This window comes from Ranitomeya variabilis, chromosome 1 (genome assembly GCF_051348905.1).
Source record: "Ranitomeya variabilis isolate aRanVar5 chromosome 1, aRanVar5.hap1, whole genome shotgun sequence".
NCBI lineage: Eukaryota > Metazoa > Chordata > Amphibia > Anura > Dendrobatidae > Ranitomeya > Ranitomeya variabilis.
The window spans coordinates 46,221,394-46,234,769 of NC_135232.1; the positions used below are offsets into that span (position 1 = coordinate 46,221,394).

The window sequence follows — 13,376 nt, forward strand, 5'->3', positions numbered from 1 at the left end:
GTGGCCGCTTCCGTTCCCATGGATGCTTTGTGTGAAGGACCTGCGATGACGTCACGGTCACGTGACCGTGACGTCATCGCAGGTCCTGCACCCAAAGCATCTATAGGAACGGAAGCCGCCGCATGCATCGCTGAGGAGAACGGGGCCTTCGGAAGGTGAGAATAACCATTTTTTTTATTATTTTTATTATTTTTAACATTATATCTTTTTACTATTGATGCTGCATAGGCAGCATCAATAGTAAAAAGTTGGTCACACTTGACAAACGCCATGTTTGACAAGTTTGGCCAACCTGTCAATCAGTTTTCCAAGCGATGCTACAGATCGCTTGGAAAACGCTAGCATTCTACAAGAGGTTGTATGTTCTCTCCGTGTTTGCTTGGGTTTCCTCCGGGTACTCCGGTTCCAAAGACATACTGATAGGGAATTTAGATTGTGAGCCTCAACGGGGACAGCAACAATAATGTGTGCAACCTGTAATGCGCTGCGGAATATGTTAGCACTATATAAAAATAAAGATTATTATTATTAAGCTAATTATGCTTACAAAATAGTAGTGTTTAGCAGGAATATGCATGCCAATTCCGCATGTGATATACCCGTGGCAGGAGTTGCAGAATTGCCGTAGAAATTTCCGTGGCAATTCTGCGACGTATGCACTTAGCCTTAGGGGTTGTTTTACTCCCTGTCATGGGTAAAACGCATGCGGAATTCGCATGCGTTTTCCCGCAAAACACAAGCATGTTGCAAGCGTTTTTAACTTGCAGAATGCTTGCGTTTTCCAATCGATTTGAAGCATCGCTTGGAAAAGTGATTGACAGGTTGGTCACGCTTGTCAAGCATAGTGCTTGACAAGTGTGAACAGCTTTTTACTATTGATGCTGCCTATGCAGCATCAATATTAAAAGATTGAATGTTGAAAATAATAAAAAAAATATGGTTATTCTCACCTTCCGATGGCCCCCGATCTCCTCAGCGGCACTCCCGGTACGTTGATGCCGTTGTGATGTCATGATTGCGTGACTGCGACGTCATTCCAGGTGATTCGCGCAATGCATCCATGGGAATGGAAGCCACCGCGTGCACCGCTGAGAGGCGGGAGGAGTCCGGGGACATCAGAAGGTATGTATATCCCTATTTTTTATTTTAATTCTATTAATATTATTCTATTCCATTAATTTTATTTTTACCTGATTATGGATCCCAGGGCCTGGAGGAGAGTCTCTCTTCTCCAGACCCAGGTACCATCTGCACATGAAGCGCTCACTTTACGCATGGTGGGCAGAGCCACATGCGTAAATGAGCATTTTAATGCAATCCTAAGGAGTCCTATGGAGTCGGAATTGCCGCGATTCAGCAGAAATAATGAACATGCTGCGGATTTTACCGCTATGCGATTCCGCAGCAGGAAAATCAGCAGCATGGGCACAGCAACTGCGGAATCCCATAGGATTGCATGGGAATGCGTTTTTTAAACGTTTTTTAGTGTTTCCGCTGCAGCAAAAAACGCGGCAGAAACGCATAAAAACTGCAGATATCCTAGATGTGAGTCACTTGGTACACAGTGTGCTCATCTTTTACTTTCTTTGTTCCCTGAAGCACTGCTTGTGAGGGCTCATACTACAGTTTGTGCTTCCATAGTATGCCCCCCCATATAATACCACTGTATACAGTATAAGCCCCAAATAGCCCCTATATACAATATGAGCCCTCTCATTATCCCCTATATACAGTATGAGCCCACACATAGCCTCTCTATAAACAGTGTGAGCCCCCACTTAGATTACCTATATACAGACCTCCAAACTGTCCCGGATCCAGTGGGGCTGTCCCGATTTTGACAGTCTCCCCTGCGGTCACAGCCGGGATTGTACTTTTCCCCCACTGCACTGATTGTGATCACTGACATACTATGCTTGACAAGTGTGACCAACCTGTCAATCACACGATTTGAAGCATCGCTTGGAAAACTCAAGCATTCTGCAAGCTAAAAACGCTTGCAAAATGCATGCGAATTCCGCATGCCTTTTACCCGTGGCAGGGAGTTGTGGAAATGCTGCGGACATTTTCCACAGCATTTCTGCAACGTGGGCACATAGCTTAACAATCAGAGTCTCTTAAAGAGAATGCGATGATGACGGCCCTAGTTATGAGAATTGCCTCAGTTAAGCTGAGATAGAAAGGCCAAGCATTAATGATCAAAAATCAATTACTTGTACTACTCCCCCGCACACAAAACATACTCTAGGATAGATCGTCAGTTGACAAAAACCACCTCACTTCCCACAGTCCTATTCTCACACCACGTACATTCAGCATGGTCTGACCATGACGCTGTACTCTCAGTATTTAAATTCAACGTGTCCACCTCTAGCTTATACAAATGGAGACTTAACGAATCACTTCTTACCGATCCTGTGATCACAAATACAATTAAGGATGAATTAATTGAATATTTTAAATTTAACACTTCTGGTGATGTATCTCCCGGAATTGTCTGGATGGCACACAAGAAATACATAATGGGCTCACTTATTAAGCTGGCAGCTCAAAGGAAAAAAGCAAGAACAGAACTTCAAACTAGATTAGAAAACAAATTAGCAAAATTAGAACAGGCTAACCAAATGTCCACTTCACTCTACCTCTCCAAACAAATTCAGGAAACTAAAACACAATTAGATGCCGTCCTCATCAATAGGACTGAGAAGGCACTGACGTGGACACAAGCCAAATTTTACAAATTCGCTAATAAGACGAGTAAATTATTAGCTCGCAAGTTACGTTCTAGGGAATTGATCAACACGATTTTTCCGATAAAAGATTGCTCGGGGAGGATTTCATCCCATCCATATAATATATATAGGACATTCCATGAATATTATCAAAATTTATACGCCCAGCCTAGACCCTTATCTCCTCACCCGATACAACAATTTTTACAAAACCTTCACCTACCTAAAATCACAGACACATTAGCTAAACAACTCCACTCCGAAATATCTAGAGAGGAGATTCAATCAGTTATTAAAATGCTGAAAAAGGGGAAGGCCCCTGGCCCTGATGGACTCACGGCCATTTATTACCAAAAATTTGTTGAAATTCTCTCACCCCATATCAAAAAATTTGGAGATGCTCTTTCATGGCTCAAAAATGCCCCCAGAGTTCTTGGTTTCCCATGTTACAGTTCTATCCAAGCCAAAAAAAGACCATTTATTGACAAAGAACTTTAGGCCTGTTTCTTTACTAAACATGGATTTAAAAATATTCACTGCAATTATTACAAGTAGAATAAATCGCATATTGCCCTCTCTTATTCACAGAGACCAGGTGGGGTTCATACCGTCTAGGCAGGCCCCGGACAATATTAGACGCAATATTAACCTTATCCACACGGCAAACTCCCGCAGGGAACAACTTTTAATACTAGCCTTAGACATTGACAAGGCATTCGATTCACTTTCCTGGAATTACCTCTTCCATGTCCTATCTAAATTTGGTTTCTCCCAGGAGTTCGTAGAGTGTATTAAATTACTTTATGACTATCCCACAGCATTTTTAAAACTCCCTACGTTAAACCCTTCGCCCATATCTATCCAGCGTGGTACCAGACAGGGATGCCCACTCTCCCCGGCGCTATTTGCTCTAGCCATGGAGCCTTTGGCAGAAGCCATTAGAACAAACCAGAACATTACTGGATTAACTAACCTAGGTGAACAATACGAGGTAAGCCTGTTCGCAGACGACCTCCTTTTGGCTATTACCAACCCCCATACAACAATTCCCAATCTTCTTTCTCTGCTCAATACATTTGAAGACATTTCGGGACTTAAAATTAATATAGATAAATCAGAAGCACTCTTTATCAATACTAGTAAAACTATGCAGGACAATATCACCTCCCAATTTAAATTCACAAAGAGGGACAATTATCTAACCTACTTGGGAATAAATATTACAACAAACAGAGCGAACCTTTACAAATGGAACTACACGCCACTTATCCAGAACCTCCACACTGACTTATCTAGATGGGCATCACTGAATCTATCTTGGCTGGGTAGGATCCATACAATAAAAATGGTGACTTTGTACCTTTTTAGATCCCTCCCAATACCGATTTCAGCTAAAACATTCTCAAGCCTCCACGCTACGATCTCTAAATTTGTATGGCAGAACAAAAGGGCCAGAATCCCCCCAAAATTAATGTTATTCCACAGAAGACATGGTGGAGTTTCACTCCCAAATCTATCCCTGTATTACAAAGAGGCACAAATAGCACAACTAACAAATATCTGCTCCCAAAATAACAAACCAAGGTGGGTTCACTTAGAATCACATCTTATTAAGCCGCTCTCATTACCAGGCCTAATGTGGTCTACGGGAAAAATCCCTAAACAACTTTTTATAACAGCACCTTTTACAGCCCACTCTTTCAGTTTGTGGAGAAGAGTTAGATTCAAACACTCACTGCAATTCGATCCCTCACCATTGATCTCTATATTAGGTAACCAGATGTTCGCCCCTGGTCTAGATCCACATTTGTTCGCATGGTGGATATTGAGAGGGATTACCACAATAAAACATTTGTGTGACCCTTTCGGTGTCCTGATGGGCAGAGTAGAATTTGTAAGGAAGTTTGAACCCCCGATTAGAGAAACAATGCACGTTAATCAGGTTTTACATTTTGCGGGTAGTCTGACCCGGGGTAGACGCCTCGTTCCTGTCTCCAGCTATGAACAAAAGTGCCTTTCTGATCCAATGGGAAGAGGGACAATATCTTTGCTTTATTCAATTATAAATCCACCCCATGATCAGGAAAAATTGGGATTCATGAGACAATGGGAGGAGGAGTTGGGTGTCGAGCTGCCGGTGGAGGCTTGGAGGAGGTGCTGCGACACGCTATCCAAGGGCAGTCACCAATCATCATTAGTAGAAACCTCGATCAAAGTCCTTCACAGGACATATCTGGTGCCAACTAAACTCCATAGCATATTCCCGAATGTCTCAAACCTATGCTTTCGGGGATGTAACTTACCCGGGGATATGAAACATATATGGTGGACGTGCCCAGTAGTGTCCAATTTATGGCAAAAGATAAATCTGATAGTAGACCAATTGGCTGGGGGAAAAACCAATTTGGACGCCTCTGTTTTTCTTCTTGGGGCGAGACACCTGACTCTTCCTAAAAACCTATTTAAGTTGGTTATTTTTCTTTTTATGGCTACTAAAATACACATTGCTTTGAAATGGAGGTCCCCCACGTTGTCGATACGAATGGTTAAGGAAAGGATGACTAACATCATGCTATATGAACGCATTGAGGCTTCTAGAAATGATATGTGGGATCAATTCTTTAAGATATGGAGCCCATGGATGGATCTGCAGCCTAATTTACTCTTGAGTCAGACTCTATCCCCATAGTGACCTGACTCTGTGGGGACAATGTTTGTTATACATTAAAATGTAAATACAGTTCCCCTTTCCCTTCATGTTCTTTCCTTATGTTGTCTTTGTATTGTCCCCCCTTGCGTCCATAATAAGTATGTGTTCTTATATTTCTCAGTTATAGACTCCCCTGCGAGGGAGCACACTCACAATTAAATTTCGTTTTATAATTGTTGAAGTTGAAATTTCAATAAAACTTTTTTGAAACTAAAAATCAATTATTTACCAGATAATAAGGACAGTGTATATAAAGAGCATGTAGAATAGATATCGCATTCAGTCACATCGGTGCATACTGATACTGTCCTAATACACTGTATTGACCTTGCTTCCGTTACCCACGATGCAGTGCTTACTAGTATATATATACAGTATATATATATATATATATATATATATTTTTTTTTTTTTTTTCTTTCTGTGTTAGTCAAATAAATTGTGTTGGTAGATTACCACTTTCTCCTCATTGTCCACACTGTTGCATCCAAGTAACCAGTTTATATTGCAATCAGTGGTGCAGACACATCTTGAATTATCAATAATGCATCTGATTGGTACCAAATTTATCCTGCAGCAAGAAAACAACCCCAAAACATCCAGCCAATGTCATTAGGAACAAGGAGTCCTGGAAGTGATGATAAGACCAACACAGAGCCTTGATCTCACATCATCCAGTCTGTCTGGGATCACAGGAAGAGACAGAAGGATTTGCACAAGCAACATCCACAGAAGATCTGGGGTCAGTTCTCCAAGATGAACAATCTACTGCTGAGATCTTTCAAAACCTGTGTCCACATGCATCTAGAAGAAATGATGGAGACGATGGGTGATCGCCAGATACTGATAGGATTTAGATTTCTGTTTTATCAACTTTACATTTTTTTACTTAATAAAACTAAACTGTTTTTTCCCCACATGAAGCAAATGTAGGTGTGGTTGACTAATAAGGGTTGTGAGAGATTCGTACCTTCAGTTTTCCTCGATGTAGGGCAGACAGGACCAATGCTGTTCAGCATCCAGAGAGATGATGCATACCAGGGATTGTGCAATCGAGACTTGTTTATTTGGAAATCTGGACATATAGCATAGAATGGTAGACAGTAACTTCTCCAGAGTTGAGTCAAGTACAACAAGTGTATTAGTGACAGCGAGCGAGCAGCAAGAGGTTGAAAGACTGATGCCTTCCTAAGCCCGGTTCAAGCATGCCCTCTCACAACAAAATGTAAACTAAAAATGAAATGGCTGCCAGAGGAAGATAAGACTTGACCCCTGAACTGGAAATGGAAGACATGCCCACAAGAATTAATTAATATCAAGCGGCCATACGGAAAAAGGCCATTGGGTGGCAGCAGAGAAGAAATGTAAGAACATACATAGCATGAAAACACACAAAAAAACTGAAGAGCATAACTTATACGGAACAGCACACTCCTCGTCTGAAATTCCATAAGGGATTTCACTATATTAATGTCCTTGAAATAAAGTCCAACAACCTAGAAAATGAAACCAAACATGTATGCAATGCAATGATACACAGAAGAAAAAGAGTCATGCTAAATATTAGAAATATAATAACACCTTTTATTGGTTAAGTAGATCACACAAAGAATATTAAATATTAAAAACTAGGGCTTAGGAGAGCACAAAAATAGCCCACAATTGAACAGAGCAATAAATACAAAGTACAAAAGTATGGCAGGTGAGTGACTAGTAGTCCAAGGTAAAATAGGAGCGAGGTGTAGCCTCAGGATATATAGGGCAAACTCACAGGTAAGTGATAATTTCTCTATTGCACAGTTCCCATGCAAAGGCACAGAGGGAAGGAGGGAAAATCACCCAAAAGTGGGATCACACGGAAATATATTAAGTATATGGCACATAATATCTACCAACATAATTTCCTCTCTCTATCCCAATACTGCAACTGCAGCGGTGCCTATATATATAAATAACATGTGCAACATAAGGTGATATTAATAAAGTATATTACCCATCATTACGTCCTGAAAGCTATACCGCAGCTCCTTCCCCGCAGGAATATCACCTTATGTTGCACATGTTATTTATATATATAGGCACCGCTGCAGTTGCAGTATTGGGATAGAGAGAGGAAATTATGTTGGTAGATATTATGTGCCATATACTTAATATATTTCCGTGTGATCCCACTTTTGGGTGATTTTCCCTCCTTCCCTCTGTGCCTTTGCATGGGAACTGTGCAATAGAGAAATTATCACTTACCTGTGAGTTTGCCCTATATATCCTGAGGCTACACCTCGCTCCTATTTTACCTTGGACTACTAGTCACTCACCTGCCATACTTTTGTACTTTTGTATTTATTGCTCTGTTCAATTGTGGGCTATTTTTGTGCTCTCCTAAGCCCTAGTTTTTAATATTTAATATTCTTTGTGTGATCTACTTAACCAATAAAAGGTGTTATTATATTTCTAATATTTAGCATGACTCTTTTTCTTCTGTGTATCATTTAATCGTGAGTCGCTTTCTTTCGCTATATGCAATGCAGCATATAAAGGCATATACATGCAATACAATACGTATTGAGTAAAAATGTTTTGGGGAATATGTGTACAATGTATGCAATGCAATAGCAACAACTTCATACAAGATAAATGAATGTCTTTAGGTCAGTTCCTGAGATAATCCAAAGGAAACCCATCTTTGGATCAGAGAAGCAGCTCTAGGCCAAACTATCTCCGACCCAACTGCAATCCAATGGGCAAGTACTAGTGCAGTGTTCTGTTTATAGTTTATCCTACCGGAATGTCCTCGATCGGTAGTACCAACAGGAGCTCGTGGATTGGCCTCTGAAATGTCTTAGGTTCACCTTTCCTAAGGACCTTCAGCTCCACCTTCCGGACCTCACTGTCTTCACTAGGGAAAGTCTTTGTAATGATTCCCTTAGACCATTTGATCCTTTGAGCTTGTTGTTCCTTCATTAACACGTTATCTCCTTCTTTCAAGTTCGGTTTACTATGTTGCCATTTTCTTCTTCCTTGCAGAACCACAAGATACTCCTCTCTCCACCGGTTCCAGAAATAATCGGCGAGGTACTGTACGCATTTCCACTGCTTCTGGTAGGAGTTTGAGTCAGTAAACTCTCCACTGACTATTAGCAGGTTCCCGATGTTTTGGTAGCCGATGTAAGAATGGTTGGCATTTCAGGATCCATTGACACTGGGACAAGGGGTCTTGAGTTGATTATGGCAGAAACTTCAGCCAGAAGAGTAACTGCAGCGCCCCAGAGTCCTGGTCGTTGCAGTAACGTCGCATTGCCACTAAGGGGAGTGATGTTACGTCTGATTGCACTAAAGGAGTTCACCTGATCAGGTAACACACACTACACTTCACACTCCGGCCACCAGGGGGGGTGGTTCTATCTAGTAGGCCACTCCTCACACTCTGGTAAAACTGGGGGTTGGACAGGAAGAGAGGGAGAAGTAACTGGGGAGAACTGAAGAGAGGACCTGTCAGGGATGGGATCCTGGCAGACTCCTTAGAGCAGAGCAAACCAGTGAGCAACGGGAATTGTTATGATCCCAATGGCAGGGGACCTCAAAGATTACAGCAAAGTCTGCAAAACATAAATACCAGCTCATAGGGAAGTGGTAACTAGGCTGACCATATACCTGATCCTAGCGCAAACACCAACAGCAGCCGGGGAACGTGCCTACGTTGATTCTAGACGTCTCGCGCCAGCCGGAGAACTAACTACCCCTATCAGGGAAAATAAGACCTCTCTTGCCTCCAGAGAAAAGACCCCAAAGTAATACAAGCCCCCAACAAATAATAACGGTGAGGTAAGAAGAAAAGACAAACGTAAGAATGAACTAGATTTAGCAAAGAGAGGCCTACTGACTAATAGCAGAATATAGTAAGAAGACTTATATGGTCAGCAAAAAACCCTGCAAAATATCCACGCTGAATATCCAAGAACCCCCAAACCGACTGACGGTGTGGGGGGAGAATATCAGCCCCCCTAGAGCTTCCAGCAATAACAGGAATCACATATTGTACAAGCTGGACAAAAAATATGAACAATGCAAATGATCAAGAGTACGAAAGCAGGACTTAGCTTATCTTGCAAAGAACCAGGACCTGAAGACAGGAGCAAACAGAAGTGAACTGAATACAACGAAGCCAGGCACTGGACTGAGAATCCAGGAAGTTTAAATAGCAACACCCCAGGCCTAACGAAGCAGGTGAGCACAAACCTGGTAAAAGACAATCCAAGTGCCAAATCACTAGTGACCACAAGAGGGAGTCAAAAAGTATAGTTCACAACAGTACCCCCCCTTTAAGGAGGGGTCACCGAACCCTCACCAAGACCACCAGGGCGACCAGGATGAGCAGCGTGGAAGGCACGAACCAAATCGGCCGCATGAACATCAGAGGCGGCCACCCAGGAATTATCCTCCTGACCATAGCCCTTCCATTTGACCAAATACTGGAGCCTCCGTCTAGAGAGACGAGAATCCAAGATCTTCTCCACCACGTACTCCAACTCGCCCTCAACCAACACCGGAGCAGGAGGCTCAACAGCAGGAACCACAGGCACAACGTACCGCCGTAACAAAGACCTATGGAACACGTTGTGAATGGCAAACGACACCGGAAGATCCAAACGAAAAGAAACCGGGTTAAGAACTTCCAAAATTTTATAAGGACCAATAAAGCGAGGCTTAAACTTAGGAGAGGAAACCTTCAGAGGGACATACCGAGAAGACAACCAAACCAAATCCCCAACACGAAGTTGGGGGCCCACACCGCGGCGGCGGTTGGCAAAACGCTGAGCCTTCTCCTGTGACAACTTCAAGTTGTCCACCACATGATTCCAGATCCGCTGCAACCTATCCACCACGGAATCCACCCCAGGACAGTCAGAAGACTCAACATGACCCGAGGAGAAACGAGGATGAAAACCAGAGTTGCAGAAGAATGGCGAAACCAAAGTAGCGGAACTAGCCCGATTATTAAGGGCAAACTCCGCCAATGGCAAGAAGGTCACCCAATCATCCTGGTCCGCAGAAACAAAACATCTCAAATAAGCCTCCAGTGTCTGATTAGTTCGCTCCGTTTGACCATTAGTCTGAGGATGGAAGGCAGATGAAAACGACAAATCAATGCCCATCTTAGCACAAAAAGATCACCAGAATCTGGACACAAACTGGGATCCTCTGTCGGACACGATATTCTCCGGAATGCCGTGCAAACGAACCACATTCTGAAAAAACAAAGGAACCAGATCGGAAAAGGAAGGCAACTTAGGCAAGGGTACCAAATGGACCATCTTGGAAAAACGATCACACACCACCCAGATGACAGACATTCCCCGAGACACCGGAAGATCAGAAATGAAATCCATGGAAATGTGCGTCCAAGGCCTCTTCGGGACGGGCAAGGGCAAAAGCAACCCGCTAGCATGAGAACAACAAGGCTTAGCCCGAGCACAAGTCCCACAGGACTGCACAAATGACCGCACATCCCGTGACAAGGAAGGCCACCAAAAGGACCTAGCCACCAAATCTCGGGTACCAAAAATTCCCAGATGCCCTGCCAACACCGAGGAATGAACCTCGGAAATGACTCTGCTGGTCCATTTATCAGGAACAAACAGTCTGTCGGGTGGACACGAGTCAGGTCTACCAGCCTGAAATCTCTGCAACACACGTCGCAAATCCGGAGATATGGCCGACACGATCACTCCCTCTTTAAGAATACCAGCTGGCTCCGAGACTCCAGGAGAGTCAGGCACAAAGCTCCTAGAGAGAGCATCAGCCTTAACATTCTTCGAACCAGGCAGGTATGAGACCACAAAGTCAAAACGAGAGAAAAACAATGACCAACGAGCCTGTCTAGGATTCAGGCGCTTAGCAGACTCGAGATACATCAGATTTTTGTGATCAGTCAAGACCACCACACGATGCTTAGCACCCTCGAGCCAATGACGCCACTCCTCAAATGCCCACTTCATGGCCAACAACTCCCGATTACCAACATCATAGTTCCGCTCAGCAGGCGAAAACTTCCTAGAGAAAAAGGCACATGGTCTCATCACAGAACAACCAGAGCCTCTCTGCGACAAAACAGCCCCAGCACCGATCTCAGAAGCATCCACTTCAACCTGAAAGGGAAGTGAGACATCAGGCTGGCACAAAACAGGCGCCGAAGTAAACCGGCGCTTCAGCTCCTGGAAGGCCTCCACGGCTGCAGGAGCCCAATTAGCCACATCAGAACCTTTCTTGGTCATATCCGTCAAAGGTTTAACAACGCTAGAAAAATTTGCGATAAAGCGACGGTAGAAATTAGCGAACCCCAAGAACTTCTGAAGACTCTTAACAGACGTGGGCTGAGTCCAATCATGAATAGCTCGGACCTTGACTGGGTCCATCTCCACGGCAGAAGGGGAGAAAATAAAACCCAAAAAGGAAACCTTCTGCACTCCAAAGAGACACTTTGAGCCCTTCACAAACAAAGCGTTATCACGCAAAACCTGAAACACCATCCTGACCTGCTTTACATGAGAATCCCAATCATCCGAGAAAACTAGAATATCATCAAGATACACAATCAAAAATTTATCCAGATACTTCCGGAAGATATCATGCATAAAGGACTGAAACACTGAAGGGGCATTAGAGAGCCCAAAGGGCATCACCAAGTATTCAAAATGACCTTCGGGCGTATTGAATGCAGTTTTCCATTCATCTCCCTGCCTAATGCGCACAAGGTTGTACGCACCACGAAGATCTATCTTGGTGAACCACTTGGCGCCCTTAATCCGAGCAAACAAGTCTGACAATAGCGGCAACGGATACTGAAACTTAACAGTGATTTTATTCAGAAGCCGATAGTCTATACAAGGTCTCAAAGACCCGTCTTTCTTGGCCACAAAAAAGAATCCCGCACCGAGAGGGGAAGAGGATGGACGAATATGCCCCTTCTCCAAAGACTCCTTGACATAAGAACGCATCGCGGCATGCTCGGGTACAGACAAATTAAATAATCGTCCCTTAGGAAACTTACTGCCAGGAATCAAATCTATAGCGCAGTCACAGTCCCTATGAGGAGGAAGAGCATTGGACCTGGCCTCACTGAATACATCCTGATAGTCACACAAATACTCAGGAACTTCTGAAGGAGTAGAAGTAGCAATAGACACCGGCGAAGAATCGCAATGAATTCCCTGACAACCCCAACTTGAGACAGACATAGCCTTCCAATCCAAAACAGGATTATGGGTCTGTAACCATGGCAGACCTAAAACGACCAAATCATTCATTTTATGCAGAACAAGAAAACGAATCACCTCCCGATGTTCAGGAGTCATGCACATGGTCACTTGTGTCCAATACTGTGGTTTATTTTCCGCCAGTGGCGTAGCATCAATTCCTCTGAGAGGAATCGGAACCTTTAAATGCTCCAGGACAAAACCGCAGCGCTTGGCAAACGACAAGTCCATAAGACTCAGGGCAGCACCTGAATCCACAAATGCCATAACAGGGTAGGAAGACAATGAACAAATTAAAGTCACAGACAAAATAAATTTAGGCTGCAAATTACCAATGGTGACAGGACTGACAACCTTGGTTAGGCGTTTAGAGCATGCTGATATAACATGTGTAGAATCACCACAGTAAAAACACAGCCCATTCTGACGTCTATGATTTTGTCATTCGGTTCTAGTCAGGATTCTATCGCATTGCATTGAGACAGGTGTCTGTTCAGACAACACCGCCAGAGGTTTAGCGGATTTGCGCTCCCGCAAACGCCGATCAATCTGAATAGCCAGCGCCATAGAATCATTCAGACTTGTAGAAATTGTAAAACCCACCATCACATTCTTAATGGCTTCAGAAAGGCCATTTCTGAAATTTGCGGCCAGAGCACATTCATTCCATCGAGTAAGCAC

At 43.4% G+C, this 13,376-nt stretch overlaps 1 protein-coding gene across 1 annotated transcript in view; it reads left to right on the plus strand.

The window, feature by feature from the left end:
* The window catches only part of LOC143804683 (acyl-coenzyme A amino acid N-acyltransferase 1-like), a 230,288-nt gene that overhangs the window by 128,722 nt on the left and 88,190 nt on the right, over positions 1–13,376 (plus strand). The window lies entirely within an intron of this gene.